Source organism: Eptesicus fuscus, chromosome 5 (genome assembly GCF_027574615.1).
Source record: "Eptesicus fuscus isolate TK198812 chromosome 5, DD_ASM_mEF_20220401, whole genome shotgun sequence".
NCBI classification, from domain to species: Eukaryota; Metazoa; Chordata; class Mammalia; order Chiroptera; family Vespertilionidae; genus Eptesicus; species Eptesicus fuscus.
Genome location: NC_072477.1, coordinates 47,221,126 through 47,240,708, shown reverse-complemented (window position 1 = coordinate 47,240,708; position 19,583 = coordinate 47,221,126).

Here is a 19,583-nt window from a genome sequence, read left to right as displayed (position 1 = left end):
TAACAACATTTAGAAAATATGGATAAGCAAAACGTAAAAATAAAAAACATGCCACTATCCAGAGATTAAAAGCCACTCAATACCCTACCACTAGGGAGGAGGTCTATGGCAGCCCAGGTTCAGAGTCAACAGCCAAGTTCCATTGCCTGCTCCAGTGTGATGTCAGGCAAGCAACTCCACCTCTTTCTTTTTAATTAAATGCATTGGGATGTCATTGATTGATAACATTATATAAGTTTCAGGTGTACAATTCTGTAATTCATCATCTATATATTGTATTATGTGTTCACTACCCCCCCCCCATAGTCTAGAATCCCTCTACCACCATATATTTGACCTCATTTACCTTCTTCATCCTTCCCCATCCCCCTTTCCCTCTGGTAACCACCCTACCATTGTCTGTGTCTATGAGTTTGTTCATTTATTGCTTTCTGTTTTATATCCCACATGTGAGTGGAAGCATATGGTTCTTGCCCTTTTCAATCCAACTTCCTTTGCTTCGCATGATACTCTCAAGATCCATCCATGTTGTCACAAATGGCAGTATTTCATCTTTTCTTATGGCTGAGTAGTATTCTATATATATGTATACTACATCTTTATCCAATCATCTACCCAAGGTCACGTGGGTTTTTTCCATGTCTTCACTACTATGTATAATGCCTCAGTGAACATAGGGAAACATATATCTTTATGAATAAATGTTTTCAAACTTGGGGGGCAGATACCCAGAAGAGGATTGCTCTTATGGTAGCTCTATTCTTAATTTTTTAGGAATACTGTTTTCATACCAGTTTACATTCCCACCAGCAGTGAATGAGGGTTCCTTTTTCTCTGCATCCTCTCCAATACTTGTTATTTCTTGTCTTATTGATAACAGCCATCCTCACAGGTGGGAAATGGTATCTCATTGTGGTTTTGACCTGCATTTCCCTCTAGCTAGTGAAGTTGAACATCTTTTCACATATATGTTGGCTGTTTGTATGTCTTCTTGGGAAAAGTGTTTGTGCAGGTCCTCTGCCCATTTTTTAACAGGGTTGCTCATTTTTTTAATTCTTGGCAACTCCACCTTTGGATGCCTAATTTTTCTCATATGTAAAACAGAGAGATTACTTAATCACATAAGTTTGTTATAAGGATTAACTGAAATAATATTTATAAAGTATTTAATACATAGTATGAACTCAGTGGACAGCTATTATTAACAACGTTTTGGAATGTGTCCTTGCGGTCTTTTCCTCTATCAGATATACATTATACAGACACATACACACACAGGGTAAAAATGGAAGCTGAGCCCAGTATGCGTCTAGAATAAGAAGTGAATGCCATTATTTCAACCCAGCGCATGAAAACAGAGCTTGGCTTGCTCTCTGCACCCTCAGCCCCACACAGCCCCACATGCCTCTCCTTGGCCGTCAGACTGGAGCCTTCCTCCCACGTTAAGGTGTGAGCTCCTCCTAAACTCACCTGGGGGCAATTACGTGGACGGAATCAAAGAAAACCTAGTTTATGTTTTTTTCATTAAATGTGACCCATATGTCCTACATCTTACTCTTTGGTGCAATGCTACTTGTCAGAATGAAGCGGAGTTCACTATTTCCAGTGTCACGGGGTATAAATAATTTAAAAGCACTCCAAGGATATTGTTTTGTTTTGTTTTTAATTATATTTTATTGATTTTTTTACAGAGAGGAAGGGAGAAGGATAGAGAGTTAGAAACATCGATGAGAGAGAAACATCGATCAGATGCCTCCTGCACACCCCGTACTGGGGATGTGCTCGCAACCAAGGTCCATGCCCTTGACCGAAATCGAACCTGGGACCCTTCAGTCCGCAGGTGGACGCTCTATCCACTGAGCCAAACCAGTTAGGGCCAAGGATATTGTTTTAAATTAGACTGCCCAGACAGGCTGGCCAAAGAGAGGTTGAGACACTCATCTCATTCTATCTGATCCTGCAACAGTCACGGGGGATCTCACAGCACCTCTCTATTTTAATCTGCATAAACTCTATTATCTAAAATGTATACAATTATTTCATCAGTTGGGTATGTTTCTCTCCCACAATATTTGAGCTCCTTATCCAGCTCTCATTGCCTAAGTTGGACATGGAGTGGTACTTTCTATGGTCACTGAACAACTGAATAAATGAGTAAGTAAATAAATGAATAGGTAAGTGACCTCCTGACCAAGCTAGAAGGTAAACGAGAGCTAAACCCAGAACTAAAACCCATCTCATGACCTCCAGCCCAGTTCTTTTATCTTTGTATCCTTCCTCTAGGAAAAATTGTATCTTGTACCAAACCCAAACAGCCATTGTCAGTCCTGTTCATCATCCGTTTGTTCATTTAACAAGCAGACTTGAGCACCTACGGTGTGTGTGTCAGGTGCTTCTCCTACTAGTCACACACACAGAGGTGGAGGTGATTTGCTATTGACCATTGCTGTTATCAGAGTTCAAGCGGTCCAAGCCATGCTGCCAGGGAGGAGGTCCGCTTCCCTCCTCACCCTGCTCTAGCCCTGCCTGATATGAGAGTCGGGATTTGGAGGAGGGGGATGAGAGGGAGAAATATCAATCCAAGGACTTCCTGTGCCTGACCCTTCTTTCCTTGCTGCACCCCGGGTTCTCAGGTCCTTCTGGCCACCTCCTCAGCTCCCCTAGGTTCCCAGCTATTGCTCTTCACCCAGGTTGCCCTACCTCAGACTTGGACCTTTTCCTCCCTCTTTCAGGGAGATTCGGAGCCCTCCTGAACCCTGTTCATCTGGTCACCTACAGCATGGCCTCCCTTCCCACATGCTTCCATTTCTTAGCACATTCTACCTGATGTTCCGGTTCTCCAGTACACATCTTATCTCCTCTACTAGATTATCAGCTCCAGGGGCTTAGGATTCATGTGGAACTCATCTTTGTATTCTCAGCAGTACCTGGCACAATGTCTCATAGTGGAGGTTACTTCATCTTAATTGAATAAATGAATGAGTAATGGAAAGAGAAAATGCTATCTGGCAAGATACGGGTTAGAGAGAACAGAATTATTTGCTCAGTATAAGAAACGAACTAGAATTTGGGGGGCACAGAAGAGAGAAGAAAGGAAGGGAGAGAGCCAATTAACATGCCAGGAACCCAAGCAGATAGAAATGGCAAGGGACTCTTTAAGAGCAGGAGAGTTTGATCTTTGAACCTGTACTTTATAGGGTGTGATGGAACCATCTCTCACTGTATCCTCGATCATCAATAAAATATGCTGCAGTTACAGACACCTTCTATGAGTCATGTTTTCTGTGGGAAATCAAAGACATGGAGCTGTGTTGCACATCTGGAAGGAAGCCAGGGAGAATAAGTGTGGGCAATTGGCCCATTCATAGAATGGATTTAACAGAAGCTGGCACTCAGAGCCCAAAGTAATGAGGGAAACTCAAGACCCCTCCCCACCAGACTCCATGGGAAAATTAGGAGTGAGAGGAAAGGGAGGAGGAAGTTCCCGCCACACATGGAATGGGGTTGAAGCTATTTCATTTTAATCTTAAATGCCAGGATAGTTGGTATCTGACGAATGAATGAATGAATGATAGATTAATTATTGCTAAAATGTTAATGGATGATAGTGGCTTAGTGTCCCCCCCAAAAAAAACATTTTCATGACCCGAAGTGTCTCAGAGAGTGGCCTCAGGGTCCGGGAGAGAGATACTTTTGAGCTGAGGCAGTTACTTGGGGCTCTTTAAATTTATGGGTCCTGACTCCAAGGACCTTTCCAGCCCTCTCTTAGCGGGTAAGTCACTGTCCCATTGAAGCCAAAGGTGCGTGGCTAGAAGTGTCTGATCGTTGTCACACAGGGCCGCTGACTGAGCACGTCAGGAAGCTCGGCATTAAAGTGACCTGCTTTCTAACGCCAGCTGATGCGCTTGTGTGAGCCTAAGCAAGCCACTTACTCAGCTGAGGTCCTGCCTTCAGATCTGTCGCACAGTGGAGGTGATGTGCTGTGTTGTTGGGAAGCACCATCAGAGTTGTCTCCGAGCTTCGGCACTTCATTCTTCCTTGAGCACAGATCATATTTTACTTCATTTCAAACACGGTCCTTGGTCTCCTTGGGCTGCTTTTATTCAGTTCCACCCGAAATTCCAAACAGAGAATGGGGAAAGCCTGATTTGGCTGCATGGAGGTTATGGAAATAGAAGCACAGGCAACTGGCTTTAGAAAGTCATGACAGAGAACAAAGAAGGTCATAAGGTGGGAATCTGAAAAAACAACTCTGTGTACAGAACAGGCTGAGCTATTTATAGGGCTATAAAGCTCCCTCGCCCCATAAAACTTAATAACCCCTAAAGTGTCTCTGGGGAGGTAGAGAGCAGCAGAGCAGTTCCGGCCAAGTCAGTGATGGCTCAAGACAATTACGAGGTCCTTCCCTAGTGTGCAAGCACACACCACAGACAATGGCTCTGTTCACAGTGATGGCCTTATGTCAACTAGAAAAGCCTAAGTTGTGTTGTGCTATGTTTCCTAAGGAAGTATAGGTAAAGCATACGTTAGAAAAATGTTAACTACAAATGGTAGCAAGGTGAAGTGGGGGGATCATGCAGACCTGTATTCAAATCCAACCCCATCCTAACCAGGCCATCAACGTGTGCAACAAGCACCTCTGAGCCTCAGTTTCCTTATGTGCACAATGGGAATAGTAAGAGCTGCCTCACAGAATTGTTGAGTGGCTTCATGACATAACATAGACTGCAGCCAGCACAGATATCGCCCTTAAAAGATTAGGTCTCAGTTATCAAGGAAACTTGCAGATCTAAAGACTTGGGTCCCCGCCACAATGCTGGGCAAAGAAAGTATCGCACCATTATTATTACTACCATTGCCATTGCTAAGCTGCCTCTAATGCTGTCATTGTTGCTATTCTATGTCCACGGAGAGACTAAGGAGCAGCCATTGATCATAATGGCAGGAAAGCATTTATGTTCAAGGCTGAGATGAGCTCTCACTTCACAGGCCACCTCCGCAATGAAATCGTCTCTCACCACTGGCCTCTCCCCAATGAAGACCCACCCTCTGCACTTCCCAGGCACCGCCCAGACCTCTGTGAGTCAGGCCTTCCTGTCTGTGGAAAAGGTTTTGGTTTTCTGTGATGGGTAAGAGTACTCTATCGCGTTAAGGCGGACTGGGTTCAAACCTGTACATAGCCTTGGCCAAGATATTTTCTCTCTGTGCCTCACTTTCCTAATCTGTAAATGGGGGATAATCAAATACCTACCTCATAGGGATAGTATGAGATGAGTACATGTAAATTTCTTGGAACAGTGCCTGCAGGTATAGTGTCACCAAATATTTGCTTATGACGATGATGATTTGTATATGATATGTACATACATATATTTATATGGCTGTATAATATATGTAAATATATATGTATATAACATGGCACCTCATACAAATACACACTAGGTATTTTATGAATGAAAGAATGAATGAATGAATGAATGAATGAATGAATGAATAGGGGAAGCTCTGACTATTCCAATGAATTGCCGGAAAGAGAGGCTATGACTTTTCCTTTCTACTTAACAGGCTCATGAAAGTGGGGAGAGGCTGTGGGGAAGTGGACACTGACTTTCTTGATTTTTCAAGACTCCCTGTCTTGTGACAGCACAGAGAAGGAATTCGGATGATCAGAGACCCTGACTCAAGGCATTCAGGAGAGGAATTCCATCTGCCATCCTATACAAATAAACAACACAGCAGGGACTAGCCCCTTCTCTCCATAGGAAATCACTTGTTCTCACGTTTTTGTTTCTGCCTTTATCAGATGACAAATCACTGAAATGTGATGTGGCTTCAAAATGCCAAAGGTGCATTTTTTTTCCAGCCGACTCAGCAGATCTTCACATCCATGGGAACTCGCAGTTCCATGGACACTTGGAAAGGTCCCCATGAGCCCCCATCAACTGTCCCCATCAGAGCCAGAGACCTGGGAGCTAGGGCCTCATGTGTAATCCCCACCGCCTTGCTCAGACGCTGAGAGGGGGCTGGGGAGCCTCTAAATGGCCCCCTGAGAGGGAAAAGCAGAAGTTAGGAGTTAGAGAGACCTGGGTTGAAATCTCAGTGCTTCCACTTTTTGACTGTGAGAAATTGGGCAAGTTGCTTAAATTCTCTGGGCAACACCTCCACCTCCTAGGACTGTCATGTGGGTTGTGATAGTTGGACGTGAAGCACTTAGCACATGGTAGAGAGGGGGCCAATATATGGAGCTGTCTTTGGCCTACACAGGAATGGATGGTCCCTGGAAAGCCCTTTGTCCTGAGTCAGGAGGCCTTTCATGCTAATGCCAGCCCATGAATTCATCTTAAAGTTTGTGCACATCATTTAAGCTCTCTGCTTTAGTCTCCCCTCTGCAACCCGAGGACAAAAATAATTACCCAGCTTACTTCCCAAATTTACAAGAAGGTTAAAAATTTAATTAATATACTTTGAAAGTTCTTTGGAAAAGTGAAAACTGTTTAACTTATTTTTTTCTGGAGTACCAAGACCAGATTTTCTTTGGATTAAGCAAGATTTGCACTGTGGTCTTTGATTAATCAAAGTAGACCACCTCTCACAAATGAGACTTGAGCTCATTAGAGCCACATTCAGAGAAATGGCTTCCACAGCTTTAATTCTCACTTCAGTGTACATGACTGACATCAAATCCTTTTTGAGAGAAGATTTTGCTAGAGCAGAGGAAGGAGTAAGTGCAGAGCCTCTGTGAGCTGAACATGCGCTCCACAGAGGGGCACCTGAGAACACCAGACACTCCCCCAGAGCCTCTGGTCCAGACAGAGTTGCTCTCATCCCTGTCTTACGTTGTCCTCTCTCAGGACCAGCTGCCTCCATCATTTATAAGTGGAGAAGCAAGAGCTGGTTGTTGCAAGATATCTCGTTTCAGAAACAAGTGTTTTTGCTACAGATATTCCAGCAACTGGCTTCCTGGTGTCCCCAGTCTACCCCAATCCAGGACAAGTGTTCCTGCCCATCTCCAGCCGGCCATCTCCCCAGGCAGATCTACAAATCACCGTGGGAGTGGAAGAGCTGCTGGTGGCCACCGCGGCGAGATCTGAATCCTCCCTCTGAGCGGTCAGATCTCCCTGACCCACAAGCCCCACAGTTCCTGCCTCTTGTCATCAGGTCCAGGTGACAAACTCAAAGAATGCCCGAGTGAGCCAGGAATGTCTTTGTCTGGCTTGGCAAGTGGCTTCTTTGCCTTACAGTGGCCAGGATGTGGGGGTGGGGAAATGTTTTTGTTTCCTTCTGGAAATGACCTGCCTGGCCAGGCACAAACCCTCTGACTGCTCTGAGGGAGATTTGCCTCCATTTGGAGGACAGAGAGGGACTTGGCCAACCTTGTTTGAGAAACCCAAGTGTCTCCAGCATCACATTCTACCCCAGACCAAAAGTGAAACCAGAAGGGCCTAGTTGGATGATACTGGGTCTCACTTGGATGTCCACTAGACCTTTCCTCAGATGTCCCAGACACCCCCAAGTCTCTGCCACCATGGCTGTTGTTGACCTACTTTCTCACTGATGCTCCATTCATTCATTCAGGCGCTAATTGTGCATCTGGCACTCTGTGTGCCAGGCACTGTGTTCACACACAGGGGAGGGGTCTGTGGAAGGAACCCAATTTCATATCCTCCAGTTTCACTTCCCCTTGGCTTGAGGAGGTGGGAGGGAGAAAGAGAGAATAGTGTTATAGTGGCCCCAGTCAAATGCGTCAACTCCCATTGGAAACACATTTCCTCGATTCCCTCTGCAAAGGTAGAACAGGTTGAAACCTTCTAAAGGGTTTTTATTAAACTCTGAGAGTGCAGACAGGGACAGGGAGGAGGAATGGAACTACTATTTATTCAACTGCTATTTGTTCAACAAATATTTAATGAACCAATATAATGTGCCAGGTACCGTGCCAGCAATAGGAAAACAGATGTGAAATAGCTAACCCATGACTTTCGAGGGTTTGATAAGCCCAGGTGCTGAATTCGTTTTCAGCTGGTTCCCATGGAACAACACTCCAACCCACCCTATCCCTTCCTTCCATCGCCAATCATTTTATTAAAAATGAAAGCCTAACATGATTTGCCCTCCCATGTGAGCTAGGAGGACCTAAATGCCCACAAGCTAAAAGTCCACACTAAGAGGCATGATTAATTTGTAGTGGTCATAGAAATGGAATGTATTAATTATACAATTTGAAACTTCCACCAAAATTCCATCCTAAAACTATGGCATCAGAAAGCCTCCTCACATACATGACTCATACCTGAGTTATACACACATGTACATACGAAATATTATCTACAGAACAAACAGTGGTGTGTGTGTGTGTGTGTGTTGTGACAGAGTAGTGAGGTTGTGCTCCACACACGGAAGGATGTCTGAGCACGTGGCCCATCGTTCCAATCGAATGCACAACTGGTCCATCCATCCATCTTGAAGTGCCGTTGCATCCAGACTGTTGCCTAGTGGATGAAGCCTCTCCTGTGCCCCATAAGGTGTGCCAGGTGCCCGCATCTGGGCTCCTATTCTTCTAGCCACCCCTTAAAGTTTGGGGTTCCTCAAGCCTGTGCTCTAGACCCACTTCCCACTCTACACATGTTGCCGTAGCAATCTTCTCCATTTCCATGTCTTCATACCAGCGATAAGCTCGTGCTTTTAAATCTCTGGCTCTAGTGCAGATGTCACTCCTGAGCTTCAGACCCATATAACCAACTGTGTGAGGAATATCTTTAGTCGGGTATCTAACTCAACTTGTTGAAAACTGGATTTATCATTTCCCCACACACATTTATCATTTCTCCTCCAGTGTTCTCCCATCTCATTGAGTGGTACCTTTATCTATTCAGTTGCCTAAGCCTAAAACCCAAGCATTAATTATCCTTGACATCACCCTCTCCTTCATCTCTCACATCCACTGTTCACCATGTCCTGGGAATTCTACCTCTAATACATCTCTAGAATCCATCCACTTTTCTCCATTCCTATTGTCAGCTCTCTAATACCATTCACTATCATCAACTCAACAGCTCTTAACTAATCTCCCAGTCCACAGTCTCACCCCATAATTTACTTAACCTCTCTTCCATCATGGGATGTTTAGGTTTTTCATACATGATTATACTTTTTTTAAAAAAATTTGGTTACTTGAGTTTTTTGTTAGATTGGATTTTTATGTCATGATGTTAATGTATTTGACTGTAAGGTATGCTTTGCAAATAAAAAAATCAGGAATAATCATTTGATCCCCTTCTATACAAACCAAATCTATCTCCAGAGTCCTGTGTGGTCTAGATTCCAGGGGAATGGATTCCAGGGTGTTCCTGTGAGTGGACACATCATTCCTCAGCCTGACAATCAAAGCCCTCCATAACCCCGTCTGACCACATCCAGCCAGCCTCTTTCCCACCCACACACCAGTATTTATCCACTCACTCTTTCATTCTCTCATGCATCTGGTTGTTCCCTCATCAAGTATATATTTAGCACTGACTACACATAAGGCATTGTGCTAAGGAATGTCCTCACTTTAAACAAGTCTGTACACTCATGGCATGTTCCACCCCACCTCCCAAATTGCATTCGATTTCTGATTCTGGGCCTCTGCTCCCCACCACCCCACCACTTCCTTCTCAATAGCCAAGTCTTCTCCATCATTTGATGTAAGCCTACCTTCACTGACCATCCCAGTCCACAGTGATCCCTATACCTTTCTTATCTCTTGTCTTATTTCAAAATGTAATCAGTCACCCTATCTTACCTTGCTATTTCATTATGTCTCATATTTATAGTTCTGACTATAGCTATCCCAGCTATATCAATACTATCTCCCCATCTAGACTTAACCCCCAGAGAGTCAGAATCAGATTCTACATTTTTCCCTTTTTAAGGAATTATTTTAAGTAGGCAATTACTTGTCAATAGCTGGTTTATTGACTAGTTAATTATTTTTCTTCCAAGAGCCGTGAACTCTTTATAGCTAGCACTGGATAATAATTCCAACATTACAGGGTGGTTATGAGAATTAAGTGTGATAACAGATGAGAAAAGGCATTGTACTGTGCCTGGCACATAGAAGGTGCCCAATAAATATTAGTTCCTCCCATCCATCCTCCCAACATCTAATCCTGAGCTGAAAACATAGTTAACTACAAAGTAATTATTTGCAAAATGAATGAATGAATGAATGAATGAATGAATGGGTAAGTGAATGACAAAGGACTGAAAGAATAAAACAATGCCTTCTGAACACACGAGAATGGCCATGCCAGAGATGCAGAGGGCCTTTCCTTGGCTGGCTTGGAAAACTGTGGAAGATTCCTGCTTGGCTTCAAGATCATGAAATGTTGATTAATTGCAAATCACGTTTGAACTGGGTATTTCTGCTGCCACCAGTAGTTTGTAAGTTTCACTGAGTTTGTGATCTGTCACGATTCCCAGAAGAAAGTAGCAGTCACATGTTTCTTATAAACTGAAAAGAAATTCTCGTGTAAATTAATTTTCATTGGCATAGACCTGACTCCAAGCTCTGTAAGAAATGAAAATATGTTGGTCTCAGAGCCCAGGCTATAAATATTTATTCCCACACTGTCACTGATATTTATAGAAACTCCTTTTTCACTAATGGGCATTCCATTTATTTTGAAAAAGACATAAAACTTTCCAAAAAACACTGAGGTCATGACATAAAAGGCCTTTAGGAAAGGGCTGAAGCGGGGGGGTCATTTCCAGATGCTGACCTTTTGGTTTTCTAGTGTCATATATTAAGTTCATGGTATCAACTTTGCGTTCTTTGTGGAGGGCATGGTTTTGCAGTCAGCCACAGTCAGTGGTGACAATAACTCCTCTACTCCTATCTTCCCCACAGGAAGTTACAGAGGTGGCAGAGATTTCTCCAATATCCTCTGGTCCCTTCTTCATCCTCCACTCTCCTCCCTCCTCCTCATTCCTAACAGACCTCCCCATCATCCCACACCATGTCTCCTCAACTGCATGGGATGTTCTTGAAGAAGGGGAATTGTGGTTAAGGACTTCAGTCTCGGCACACTGATACTCCACAAATGCATAAACAAATTGGAGAAATTTATGTAATGTGATCGCAATATGGTAAACCCAGGGACTTCACAGAGTTCCTCACTTCAGAGTTCCTCACCAGTGTTCATGAAACTCTAAGGGATCTGTCAATAGAATTCAATGAATCCATGAATTTAGATGGAAAAAGATTATAGCTTTATTTTTACTAACTGAAATTTAGCATTCCCTTTAATTATGAATGAATGCAACACAGCACAGTAGTGTTGGCAGTATATGTGAATTTTCACCAAAGAAATCATTACTCTTTTTTTTATTTTATTTTTTAGAGGGAGAAAGAGATAGAAACATCAATGATGAGAGAGTATCTTTGATCGGCTGCCTCCTGCATGCCCCCTACTGGGGATTGAGCCCACAACTAGGGCATGTGCCCTGACCAGGAATCCAACCGTGAGCTCTTGGTTCATAGGTCAACACTCAACCACTGAGCCACACCGGCTGGGCTCATTACTCATTTCTATATCTCATTATAGCTAGAGCAAAATTTTCAAAATATAATTTACTTTCAACACTACTTCAAAATTACAGTAAAATTATCTTATATAATAAAAGGATAATATGCAAGTTGACCCTAATGGCAGAATGACCAGAATGACTGCTGGACCAGTCACTATGAGGTGCACTGACCACTTCTTGGTCCCTTTCCCCAGCCGGCAGGCTCCGATTGCCTGATGGCCACCTGTTGTGGGTGCGGGGCTGGTGAGAGGGCAGGAACAGCTGACCTCTCAGTCCCTTCCCCTGGCTGTCAGGCACTGATCACCTGATGGCGAACAGGGAACTGGGGGGGGGTGGCAGCAGGGGGGGCGGGTAGGGCCGGCTGTGGGCAGCTGGGGAAGATGGCTCTGATTGCAGGCTAGGCCTAGAGACCATACCAGCGCACAAATTTCGTGCGCCAGGCCTCTAGTAACATTATAAGTAAAAATCACCTGCCACCAGGTCTTATTATTTGATATATTAATAAGGAAATATATCTATTATTATGTCAAACATTTATTCGTTTTCCGTTATGTTGAAGGCTATACAACATAATTGGTTTGTTTTGTAATCCTTGGTGTCTTGGTTATGATTTAAATACCTTTCTCTGAGAGGGAAATCCATAGGTTTCAACAGACAAAGGGGCCACAGCACAAAAAAGGTAAAGAACTCAAATCTGGTCCCTGGCACATGGTTTGTCTCACACACATATTCCAGAATCTCTGTGAAGGCTAGTGAAGGATGCAGCTGGAAAGAATACTGTGGTGGATTAGCAATGTCTGTCAAGATCAGGCTGTGGAGAAGAGTGGTGGGATGGAATTGCGTATTTCCAATCTAGGCCAGTTGCAGCAAGTACAACTTCCTGCAGTGATGGAGGTGCTCTATCTGCACTGTCCCACATGGTGGCCACTAGCCACATGTGGCTTTTGAGCCGTTGAAATGTCGATAGAGCAACTGAAATTTTGAATTTTGGATCCTATTTAATTTTAACTGACTTACATTTAAATATCCACTTGCATCTAGTGGCTACCACATTGAACAACAGACCTCTAAACTAATCCCACCCTGTACTGGGAAGTACAGCATAGGGAATATAGTCAACAATATTGTAATAACTATGCATGATGCCAGGTGGGTATTAGAATTATCAGGGGGATCACTTCATAAATTATAGAATTTAAATTGTGCTGCACACCTGAAACTAATATAAAATAATATTGAATGTCAACTGTAATTAAAAAATAAGGGGGGAGAAATGAATCAATTGGCTAAACCCATCACACCCACCCGGGTCACCCATCCCACCGCCTATCACAGAGGAGGAACCTGGACCCAGGGAGGGACGGCCCTTGCCAAAGGTCATTGGACCCATTTGTGACAAACTCACACCAACATCCCAGATCACTCTGCCTCCCAGTCAGTTTTCTAATTATCATTGAGCAGAATGCTGGTTCCCTGAACAATGCACGGGTATGCTGTAAGAAAAGAAACAATTTAGTGACATATGTTCTTAGTAAAACAAGGTGCGATGTTATCTCTTCATTTTAGCAAGGTTTGATTTAATAATTTCCGTTTTGTTTTTGTTAGATACAGCAGTTTGAAGGGGAAGGGGTGGAAGTAGGAATCACTTTGCTTTTTTATTCTGCTAATTTGTTTTAAGAAAATGTTCACAGGTGTTCTGGATAAAAACGTTGCTGTTTTTCATCTCCAGACCTTTAAGAAACCTGCTCCGAGCCAGACTGCTTCTGGGGATGATTCATGCCAGAAGCAGGCTCCCCACCACCTGTAACTCACCCTCTCTCAGTCGATGAAGAATGTGGGGTGGAAAGTCCTGGCCTGAGGAGGGATGTTTCTGATGAGGTCATGGGGAGGGAATGCCTGCCTCAGCAGAGGTGGGAGCCTGGGCAACTGCCAGGGAGAGGTCTGGGAAGCACAGGCCCTCAGACAGAGGGGAAGGAATCCTGCACTTAGACACCTTTGGGGGTCTCAACAAGGTGCTTCATAGTTTCACCCTCCTGCAGGCTCAAGCTGCAAGGAAAACAACAATGGGCTTTTATTCTCTCCTGGCTAGAAGAGGCCTTAACCTTGAGTTAACCTTGACGATCTGACCACAGCTAAGGCCTGCCGCAACTCAAAACATTCAGATACAGCAAAGCTGCCCAACACACTGATTATAATGTTTTCTAAAGTTTCAGTGGTCTAGGAACAATTTTCATAGACTTCTATGGCAGACCAGCAGGCCCTACCCCAGACACGCTGAATCAGAAAGTTAGAGGATGTGCCCTGGAAATCTGGGTTTTAAATAAAACTCCCAGCTGATTCTGATGGGCAGTCTGAACTACTGGCTAAAGGATGACATCCATACCCTTAATCCTGGCACTCAGGGCCTCTGGGAACTGGCCCTGCTCTGTGCTGGTGGAGCATCACAGTGGGAAATTGTGTGGTAATGACAGAAATAACAGCGAACATGTACTGGGTGAATGCCAAGGGCCAGGTATCAGACCAAGAGCTTTAAATGATTCACCATTTAACCTGCCCATTGGCTGCTATGACCATTTTGCAGATGAGGAAATGGAAGTTTAGAATGGTTAAATAATTTGTCCAGGAACACGCAGGCAGGAAGTGTAGAAATTAGAATGGAAACAGATCTGTCAACTTCCCCAGTCCGTGCACTTGACCTAGGGTGACCCACTAGCCTCATTTGCCGGGGCCTGAAGGACTCCACAACCCATGGGGCTTTCTGTGCTGAAACAGGGGAGTCCTGGGCACACTGAGGCAAGTTAGTCATCCTCTGTTCATTTGGAGATTTCTACCTGAAATCAAAGCTCAACTCCACCACTGACTAGTATGAGCGAGCGTATGACGTCAGGCAAGTCAGCTGCACCCAACTCCGCTTGATCTTGATTATTGAGCTTATCAGTGATGATGTCTTTCATTAACAGGATTTGTAGTTGATTTTTCTTCATACCCATCTGGTCTTGCCTCTTATTTGCCTGCATTTTGTTTTGCAAATGACTTGAGTGTTCAAGGCAATTTCTCTTTGTAGCTCTTAAAAACACTTCTCCCAGTTGTCAGTTTTGATGGCCATCTTTCTTGGAATCCCTTGCCTCCTGGTTTGGAATCCAGGTGTGCAGATGCCTCTGGTGCTGGAGCTTGCTATGGTTCCCTGTGCATTTTTCCTCCCTCTGTGGTCATTCCTCCCTCCCTCTTTAGCTGTCCTGTTGCCTCCACTCGGACCTAGTTCAGAGCCAAGTCTGTTTTCAGTGACTCCAGGTTGTCTCTGGGGCTGCCTCTGGCAAGGGGACAGATCTGAGCACAGAGTCCAGGCCAGCATTGCCCAGGACCTGGTTCCACCATTGGCCGTGTCTGCTTCTTCTGCCTCCCTCCGAATGCAGCTGGAGGGGAATGGGAGCCCAGGCAGGGCCACTGCTCTCCTCCAGTCTCCTTTCAGGGGTAGGGAAGCCCTTCCGGATCCCACACAGGGGACCTAGCTCTTGTCCTTACCTGACTTGGGGTATGTTTATTCCCCATTCTGTCAAGAGGAGCTGGAATAGCCAGTTCCCCTCCTCCCCACCCCCCCCAACCACCCCCCCCCCCCTCCCACCCCCCCCCCCCCCCCCACCCCCGCCGCCTGCTCCCAGACCCAGAGCCATGGTCCCCTGCCTCATCTACCACCCCTCCCCCATGTCTTATGCTGTTTACTGAACACTGGGATGTTTATCTTGTGTCTAAGTGTTCCTGTATCTTTTTGGTTTTCTCTTATTTCTAGTCTGTCTTTACTCAGTATTTAGAGAACAGAGGAACACTTTACAAAGCCACTTTGAATTAGGAATTTCCCTGAAATTGTGTTTTCAAAGAAAATTGAAACCAAGGAAGATTCCAAGTTCTCATGAATGTTTTCTTTGGCATTTAAAATGGTAGCCCCGAGCAACCACCAAGAGAAAGAACTAGGAGGCCACACTGTGATAACAGCACCTTCCACTGACTTTTCCAGACCAACCCAGTCACACAGGGTGGGCCGGGAGACTGGAAAATCCCTATGCCTGGCGCTCCCTCCTTTGAGAATCTACTGGTAACTCCCTGCATACCTTGGGTGCCATTTATTTAGCTTCTGGTTTCTCCCTGTTAAACTGAGACCTCTTCCAGGTCTGAAAGTCTGCGGCTCCCGCAGCGTCGCCCAGCATCCTGTGACCCTGAAGCAGTGTCAGGAGTGTTTCCTTCTTATCCAACCCTCCCCCCCTGCCGGCCCCACTTCAGATGGCTGAGGTGATTACAGAGGTCACAGAAATTACAGAATTCAGCAAGTCTGTTGGGGTTTCGCAGAATTCGTGCTCGAACGCTACTTATTCGTTTCATGTTTCCTCTTCCTTTTCCTCTGACACAAACTTAAATTCCTAACTAGTGTTTCGGAAAGGCCCAATTGAGGGGCAAGAGGAGCCGCTGAAGACAGCAAGGGTCCTGTCTCCATTCCAGAGGAAGGCACTGCAGGCAGCAGAGGTTGAGTAACTTGCACAAGGTCACTTGGCAAGCGGAGAAAGCAGACTTGAATGCAGGTCCATCTGCTTCCACAGCCCCTCCAATCCCCCACCCCCAACCCCTCCCGCCAGATGGAAGGGTAAGGATGCGGAGCAGTTGGCATGGCAACAGGGATAGGTTCTCTCCATCCCCATTCTGCTGGCTCCAGGGGCAATTCCTCAGGCAGGGGAACTGCAGCAGCCCACTCCAGGTATTCCACAAACATCCTAGAGATATTCTACAAATATCGCCTAAATCTTGCCAATTTGGGGTTTTATTAAAATCACAGGGTGCATATTTTACAGATCAAGTCTGATCTCTTTCTCTACTCACCCTCACTTACCCCTCTGAGCAGGGTTATAACCTCAGAGCAAAGCTCCTTTGCCAAGGAAAATAGCCCTCAACTTTCTGTTGTTTTCTTGGCGTCATAAGTCCCAGCTCAGGGCAAGACTGCAAAGCTGGGAAGTTGTTCACCCCACCACCCTGATGCCTCGCTCTCTCTGCTCCCTCTTCTCCCTTCAGAGTCCCTATCACCCTCACCCCCACCTCACCCTCTGGGCTTCGTTACCGCCCCTCCTCACTCAAGCAGCTCACAGGGGAGAAGGCAGACATTAGTGTGGCAGCACATTCCTTGTTTTTGTTTATTGTTTTTGTGATTAGATGATTAATACATGTCCATCATAGAAAATGTGAAAAGTACAAAAAATACAACAAAAATCAAAACCCATAATCCCACCACCCAGACAAACCTCCATTAACTCTTTACTATATTTCGTCTCAGTTCTGTGTGTGTGTGTGTGTGTGTGTGTGTGTGTGTGTGTGTGTGTTCATTCTAGGGCCTGTTTCAAGGCGATTTTGTTTCATTGTTGTGCCTGCCAATTCCTGCTCCAGTGCCACAGGGCTTACATTATTATTGTTTTACTAGAGGCCCGATGCACGAAATTAGTGCAAGAGTAGGCCTTCCTTCCCCCAGCTGCCAGCACCGGCTTCCCTCTGGCACCCGGGACCAGGCTTCCCTCGCAGCCCTGGCTTCATCCCGAAGGACTTCTGGTCTAATTAGCATATTATGCTTTTATTATTATAGATAACAGACTAATCCTGATAGCGCAAATGCTCCATCATCACTTTTGTTTCAACATATTAAAAATTATTCTCAACTATTTTTCTCTTTCCTGATGAATTTTAGATTCATTGTAATAAACAACTAAATAAGCCCATTGCTTTTTTGATTGAAAGTTCATTAAATTTAAAATTTAATTGGGTAAAATTGACATCTTTACAATATTCAAATGTTCCATCCAGAAATATGATATATGGTGATTTATTTAGTCAGACCTTCATTAATATCTTTCATTAAAGCAAAAAGATTTCCTTCAAATGAATCCTATACATTCGTGTTGAGGTTTTTATGGTTTTTTTTTTATTTTTATTGGGGATTGGGGTCTTTTGTCTCTAAATGCTTCTAATTTGAATTATTTAGAAAATGTATCCTGCATCTAGCTATTATCTTACTTTCGCTGAATAATTCTAATAGTTTTTCCATTGATTCCCTCCTTTTCCTAGGAAGATGATTGTATTACCTGCAAATAATAATAATTTTATCTTCTATTTTATATGTATAATTTTATACAACTTCAAGAGCCATGTTAAATAATATCAGTAAAATCAGTGATCTTGTCTTAATTTACTATGGATAATTTTATTCCCATTGAGGAACTATTTTTCTAATGTTAGTTTTTTTATTTTTAAATCAGGAAGGGATATGGAAACTTACTAGATACATTTCATTATCTGTTGAAGTTATCATATGTTTTTCTTATTTTACCTGTTGATGTCAGATATGACCTTCATAATTTCTTAATACTAAAATATCTTTACTTTATGGAATCAAACCTGTATTTTCCTGGTGGAATTTTATAATGTAACATCAAATTTGATTCATTAATATTATATTTAGGATTTTCAAAGCTACTAAATACACTATTGAGATTAGTTTACAGCAGAGTGTCCCAATATGTATAGAACTCACTCTGCTATGAGTTGTGCTGCCAGAAAAGGGGAGGGGAGAGGTGGGGAGGGGAGGGGAGGGGAAGGGAAAGTAGGAAATCTCTGTCTTGAAACTGGTTTGGGAAATGCTACACATCCTTCCTGGGGGTTCACAAGATACATTCTCATTTGAAAGGTTCTGAGACAAGCTAGAGTTAAGAAAAAAAAGGAGAAACATTTGTGCTTAAATTTGTATAATCCAGCATTTCCCAAAATGATTGCTTTTAGAGCCCCTATTAACGTCTTACAGAGCTCAGGTCTGAGGTGTGCATTTGGAAACACTGTCTTTGTCAGTTTGGGTACCAGAATCATACTGATTTCACTAGAAAGCCTCTCCCTTCTCTGAAGTTCTAGTAAAAGGCTTATATCAATCATACTCTATTGTTGTTACTGTACACAATAACATACTATTTTCTGTAGCCATCTGCCAATCAAAGTTTATGCCTTTCAGTTTTGTGATTCTGAGATATTGTCTGACTCTGGGTGACTTTGGGACCTCAAGGATGCAGAAAAACTCTGAACCTTCAAGTGGATCCAATTTGGGGGTGTCTTTTTTAATCTTCCTGCCATACTTGAGTTTATCTTTCCCAATCTCCTCCCTATTTCATGGGGCTCTAGGGCCTTAGCCCTCCACCTGTGATGTCTTCATTCCAAAGCAGCCTGACTCTTCAACATTAAGTGCCTTGTGGGCCCAGATGACTTTTCTGCCATCCCTTACCTTTTGCTTGCATTCTAAAACCATCTGCTCCTCTGTAGGAGCCTCTTTGCTCACTCATCTCCTCCTAACTCAAAAAAGTACCCCACCTGATTCTAATGCACAGCCAAGTTGTAAACCAGTGTTCTGACATAAAGATTGAAGAGGTATGGGCACACAGCTGTGAAGTTCTAAATCTATTTCTTTACCTCTTCTTCCCCTGCCTCCCTCCCTCTATCCCGGAAACTCCCCTCTCTGGTCCCATTCTCTGAGCACCCACATCTGGACTGAGATGCTCTCCTGAGCTCGTCACCACCTAGGGCTCGACTTCTTACTCTCAGATCCCAAAGTTGCATTTAGTAAGGGCCTTCGTAGGGTTACTGAATGGTGACGAATAAGGCACAGAGAGCCAAGGGGCAGTGGGCCTTTAGGGAATCTGTTCAGTCCACCAGCAGCATCTGCTTGGTTGAGTGTTCGGGGGTAGACCAGCTCTCCCTGGTGTCACCACTCTCCCTCCCCCCTCACCACCTCAGAACTCTCAGGAGAGACTCATATCTCGCTTCTTGCCTATGGCCAGAGCGGCCCCAGTTACACAGTCCAATGGAGGCGGGGCCTGGCTCAGGACAGGTGTTGACCCAGCCTGGGAGCTCATCCACCACTCAACATCATCCCCACCCCTCATTGCCGCCCCCCACTCAGGCATTTTCTCCATGACCCAGAGAGGAACAGCAGTGCCTAC